The following is a 6,394-nucleotide window of genomic DNA, read 5'->3' as shown; positions in this document are numbered from 1 at the left end:
CCCCCCCCCCGGAACAAAATCCTGGCTACGTGCCTGCCTAGTAGCAATATCGGAAGTCGCAAACACTAGAACCGTGCGGCCGATGCGACAACCATCCCCAAAGCATCTGAAGACTGGCCAACAACATACTCGCCGTGCCCTGAGGGACACGGCGAGTGGCTCTCGACGACAGTTATCTTCTTTTTTTTGTTTTGTTTATCTAATAGTTTCGAATCTTTATTTTTATTCAAATTATTCGAATATCTGAGTCTCGCCTCGCCTTCGAGGGTTCCCATTTAAAATAATAAAGTCAACGTCACACACGTCGTTGCCAACTGGGTGTGCCAGCTTCCGCCCAACGGATCGACAGGAAAAGCAGCGGACAATATCCTTCCCTCGGCCTATGCCACCATTCAGATAACCTTTGCCCGTGTTCGGCACGTGCAAAGGGAAGCCCTTCACAAAATGGTGCTCATCCGCTCGAGCCTCGAGGTGTCGAGCACATCAGATGCGATGCCAAGCCACCGCCTGTGATGAGCAGCAGTCGTCCAAAGGCGGCTTCCGAAGAAGCCGACACTTGCCCCGAGGGAGCCGCCCCGAAGACAGGCAGCCTTCCGAGCCGTGACTAGCGCGCGCCGCACACACGCGCCAGAGCCAGTTTGCGGAAACGTGCTCACGCTACCTCGGCGGAAGAGGTGAGCCGAAGCCGGCAAAAGCGCCAAAGCCGTTTCCATGCGGAGGACGCCCTCGAAAATCGATAGCCGTGGGGAGACAAAGAGAGGACGAAGGGAGCGAGAGAGGTGAGGTTGTTAGAGAGGGGGAAACCCTCGGCGAGGCCGACCGCCGCAACGTGCGTGCCGCCAGCGGAAGGCGAGGCAGGCAGACGTTGATTAGCACGGCCGCCAGAGCAGGCGCTTCTCTCTTTTTCTCTTGGCGTTGTCGCGGAGGAAAGCGCTGCGCACCATGCACCTTGTACAAAAAGGAGGCGCTAAATTTTCGACGTCACGCACAGAAAAGGCTGACGCAGACAGGGCATTTGCGCCGAGTCACCGTTCGGCTGCGACCCGTGTTCTCACCGACTGCAAAAATAGTCTCAGTAGCCATCATCGTCGTTCCATCTCATTATCGTTTTTAAAGTGAAAGGTTTTCACCTCATCAAAGGGGGGGGGGGGGGGGGGGGGGGGGGGGGGGGAGTCACCGGATTCGTCTGATTTAGTGAAGCCAAAAAAATGGACCGCGAAACTCGACGCTGATTGGTTGGTGGAAAGGTCACGTGATCAACGCCGATTGGCAGATTTCCGGTGAGTATGAGAGGATCTGGAAAACCGCCTAGGCTTTAAAACCCGACCACTCAGTATCCGCTTTCCAGGAACTGCTACATAGTTTATACGTCACCTGTTCCGCTATCTGATCAAGAGCACCGGGCTCGGTTAGGGTTCTGGAGCGATACCGTCGAGAACGTTTATCGCCGACTGTTGTTTGTGGTCACCGTCGTTTGTCGTCATCCGTTCTTCGTTGTCATTGTTGTATTTCGTCGTCCTCGTTTGGCGTCATCGTTTGTCGTCATTCTTGTTTCTCGTCGTCCATCTTTTGTCTTCATCTGATGTTCGCGATCATCGTTGCATGTCCCCGTCGTTGTCGCCAACGTTTGTATTCTTGCCGTCGTCGTTGTCTATTTTTTGTCATCATCGTTGTTTCTCGCCATTGTCAAATTTCAGTCTGTTCTTTTTTTTTTTTTTTTTGGTCGTTCATTTTTGGTTTTGGAACATTTGTCCCTCCCACACAGCCCCCTTTCCTAAAAAAGTAAGAGGTGTGGCGATTTCTAAGAGGGCCCAGCTTTGGGGTCTATTGCCGATGGAGACGCAGATGCCTGTAATGCGGATGTCGACTGGTCCGCATGTGGCCTTCAATGATCTGGAAACTTCGAGCTGGAGGTCATTGTTAACTTGCCGGCTCCTCCTAGCTTTCGTGGCGAACTCTGCCTTTCTGAGACACCAAGCTCCAAAAAGGTTCCAAGGAGGGGCAAGGTTTTGTGAAAGAGGGAAACGTACAGGTTCGAAAGTTTCAGTTTGTGTCTAAGATAACGTGGGCAGGCAGAAGTTCGTCGATGTCGACACGCGGCGAAAAAGAACCAGCTGTAACAATTCATTTCTACAATGTTTGTTGTTTATCATATTCTAAGCCCTAAGGCAAAGAATGACTAAATAACGAACAAGGCGACACAACATCTCAAACGCAGCTCCAAGGGAACAACATTTGTAGCCGTCCAAACAGACAGGTGAGAGGCAAGACAAAGAAGACGCCGCCCCAAAGTTGCCGGAACTGATCCAGACTGACTGACCTCCTCCCAGACACCACACCACCAGCAGAAAAGACACCCGTCGCCAAGCTACCCGATATCCCCGTCAAGGCTATGTGAACCAGACTTGGAAGTAATCCGTTACAAGTACCGGGATTACTTGTAATTAATTACTCTGAGTAATTTTGTAATTAATCCCTTACTTTTCTACAAATGTAATTTATAACGTAATTTCATTACTTTTTTTTAGTGGCGGATTACCACAAGTTACTCGTTACAATCTTTTGTTATTTCGATTTTTTCTTCCTCAATATTTCAAGCATAATTGTAAAAATATTATTTTTGAGTAGCGTCACCCAGTTGGGACGGGCGCACATAGACGGAAGCCAAAAGCTTGTCACGGAATCTCGGCAAAGAAAAAAAAGAAGGTGGAAAGAGGAAAACAGAGGGGGGAGTTGACTCTGCTATCTCCTTAGCACGATAAAAGAAGAGGGCCACGACAAAAGTAGACTGAGAAAGAAAATGCGAGTTTTCACACAGTAAGACAACCGAAGGGTCGCTTACACGATGCAAAAACGCCGCGTTTCGGTCGCTTTTTCTCAGAGAGAGAGGCCCCTTCTCAGCATTGGGCACTTGACTCGGAGTGGGGCGAAAGAAGAATAGAAGAGTAATGGCCCATACAAATGTCATATGGCACGGATCTCCCAAACTGAAACTGTGGGGCGGGTCTGCTGCGTCGGCTCTTTCTTTTTGCTAAGATCATTATCGGGAAGCTCGTGCGATCCAGTCCCAGCCCGCGCTGAGATTTCAGAAGCGGAAGGACGTGAATAAAGACATATAAGCAACACCATGAGAACAAGCTCGAAGTTGAACTAGTAGCTTTTTTTCGCGTATTTTTCTGTAAATAAAAACAGTGGCCACTACAACTTCGTATGCACCGAGGACGGTGAGGACTCAGCCTCCCCTGCTATTTTTGCTTGTTTGCGTTTTGTGCGGGGGAGGAGTCGGAGTCGCTGTGAGTTCCAAATATGGGGCTTTACGGGACCAAAGGCCAGATGCCGTCCAGTGCTAAAAACAATTTTAGAACTCCAGTGCCTTGTGACGTTTTCACGTGACATTTTTCTGATATTTTCTGGTTACACGGCAAAGAAAGCATGTCGTTTCCTTCCCGTGATGGAGACTCAAGGTTTTCAGCTTCCTGGTCAAGTAGAGACAAACGCCAGAGTCCAAGCTCAGCCTACAAGCGAACCTAGTGTCGTCTTGGAGAACGATACTTACACTCACAATAGTCACCACACCCGCTGATGAGTTTTGTGCGAATTTTTTCCGTTTCTCTTGCTTAGCTCTGTTTTGTTTTTTTCTCTAAACCCTCTTTTTCTCCTCGTACTTAAGTAGGAATGTTTTATCTATATGAACTGTTTTTTTTCTGCTGTTAAATATTTTCTACTCTACCTCGCTGATCCACGGCTTTAAAATACGCGACAGGTCCCAGCAGTGAGCATTCAGCATATCTCTGTCGCCATGGCCCTCTTTGTATCCAAAGTTCAAACTGAAAGGCACCAAGGAAACTGCGAATTTGGAGTTTTAGTGCCTACTCTGCCTCCCAGAAGGAAAGCTTCTTTCATCTGCGAAGTCCACGAATTCGAACCTACGAAAACACGCAAAGGTAAGTAGTACGTTTTAATTCTTTTGTTTTTATGTGTGGAAGCCAGTGATTTAGAAAATTTAAGACTTTTTGTGTAGTTCATAATTTGGTGTTTGCATCCCACAGTGATGTGATTGGCCTAAGCCATTTTGGAGCACCTTTCGGAGCAACCAAAACAGTGTTTTGGAGCAGCAAAAGTGGCTTTTGGAGCAGATATTCTTAGAAAAATAAAAATATTCGTTTTACGTGCTGGACAAAGGAAGGGGACTTTGTTCGCTGAAATAAACGAATTATAGTCAAGTTCGACCAACTAGGAGTCTTTCAAGATGTAACTGAAATGTCAATGACATGACAGATTTTGCAATGCTTCAGTTAAATGATACCTATATATGTACCCACAATAGATAGATAAGAACCAAACTTCACATATTCAAATTTATTTGAACTAAACTTCACATATTAAAAATTGTTTGAAAATGACCAGCTTAGTAGTAAATATCCCAGCAGGGGTTGCCTAGTGATATAATAAATGGAAGCAGTCCCCGACTGAGTAAACACATAGCTACTGCAGTGCAATGCGAAATTGCACACAAGAAAATGGTGCTGTATACGACTAGTGGGTACTTTTCACAAAAAGATAGTCAGGGTGCATGCGAGCTGGTGTAAGTTGAACATGATTGTAAACCTGAGACTAGGGCAGAAAAGAGAACACAACAGAAGGTAGTAAAAGAGGAGGCAATGTTGGGTACTTTTTGCTTTTCAAAACTTTCTGCTAAGCTGCCGCAAGCTTCGTTTCGGCTTAGGCCAGTAATTAATGTCCTCTTTTAATGTCTCCAAAGAAACATTGAGACACCCCACAATGTACAGTGCTTTGAGCGTTGCCGAAAAATTTTGAAAAACCGCTTCCCACCGTTTTACCGATTCCCGACGTGCCAGACTTTCGTCAAAAGTAAATGTAAAACAGTGGATTGCAAGCGTCCCGGCTGGTGCCTCTGTCGTGCAGTGATGCTCGCATGCACGTCAAGGCAACTTCGGCTGGCTTGCAGCTGCACATGCTTCGTCGCGCGAGCGGAGACGGCTGTTCGATCGAAACCGAAACCATGCCACTCCGCTCAGTCGCCAACTGGTCTCCAAAAATGTATGTAAAATGTAACTGCCCAGCATGCGACAAAAAATAGTTCAGCGGCGGGTGCTTGCAAGGCCGGCAGGCTAGGTACAAGCTAGACATACAGAAAAAAAAAAGAACCTGAGCGCATCGATGCAGGACACTGCGAGTCAGGGTCAAAAAGTTCTTGCAGCGCTTTGTGCAACGACTGAACTCGAGACAAACAAGCGCGCTGTGCGGGTTCAGCGTGCAGGCATTGCCTTATTTGCTTTAGCTCACTTGACCAACTTTCTTGCGCGACAGATTTTTCATGTACCGGGGTCCCTCTCGAAAGAAAGCCAACCAAGAGAAACCTAGGTAATCAATACTTAGACACAGCAGTCTTCGAACTAATGAGGAATTTTTTGTAGTAGCGTATGTTTTAAACAAGAACAGGAATGTTGGTGAACATGCGGCTGTCCTTATGTTTCAGTTTAGGAAGCTCCATCTCTGTAGCGACGTGCGGACTGGCAGGCAGGACCAAATATAGTTTTCCCACGGCCGTTGCTTCCAGAAGCGAGTGCTTCAGCTCAAAAAGTAACTCCCGCCGCGCAAAAACGTAATTTCGTTTCAGTGTGACGGCATGGCAGGTATAAGGGCCGCCCACACTAGCGAGAAAACGCGCGTGGCACGCCGATCGCGGCAAGTAACAAAATGTCGCCGAAGCACAGTCAGCGCCACGAGCGCGTGCAGAGACACGCCCTTTATCTTCCCGCTTAACCGATTTATCGGCGCGCCGGGCGCGTTTTCTCGCTAGTGTGGGCGGCCCTATACCCAGCACGTTAGCGTCGGAGCGTCCGCACACGCCCGCCATCTATAGTTCTAAAACTTAAAAAAAAAAAAAAAAAAAAATGCGAGACGACATTCACGAGACGACGAGAGTGCGAAAGAGACGGCGGGAAAAACCATGCGAGACCGGATGGGCGATTGATGTAACTAAAGCAAGGGTGCAGGCGAGCTGGTTCAATACTGAGATTGAAGTTTTTTGCCTGTCCTATATCCCTTCTTTACCCCGGCTCCAGGGTTACAATGTCACGATTGATGCAGAGTACTTTGTGTCGGGTGGCCGCTTGCGCCACCTATCTTACGCATACTCAGTTACGGTACTCAGTTTAGTTTCAGTTTTGAAAGGCGACCAAAACTGGTCCTTTGGCGCAGGCTTGGCGCAGATTACCCATATTTTGGCAAAATGTAGCAGGATGTAGCAGGTTTAGCCCCTTGGCGTAGTTTGGCGCAATTGGCGCAGCAATCACATCACTGATCCCTATTTTACACTCGCAACATTGCTTTTGGTTATTTTTTTTTTTTTTTTCAGCCCTAGTGTATC

The sequence above is a fragment of the Ixodes scapularis genome, unplaced genomic scaffold (genome assembly GCF_016920785.2).
Source record: "Ixodes scapularis isolate PalLabHiFi unplaced genomic scaffold, ASM1692078v2 PGA_scaffold44__24_contigs__length_19508400, whole genome shotgun sequence".
Taxonomy (NCBI): domain Eukaryota; kingdom Metazoa; phylum Arthropoda; class Arachnida; order Ixodida; family Ixodidae; genus Ixodes; species Ixodes scapularis.
Note: the sequence above shows the minus strand (reverse complement) of the source record.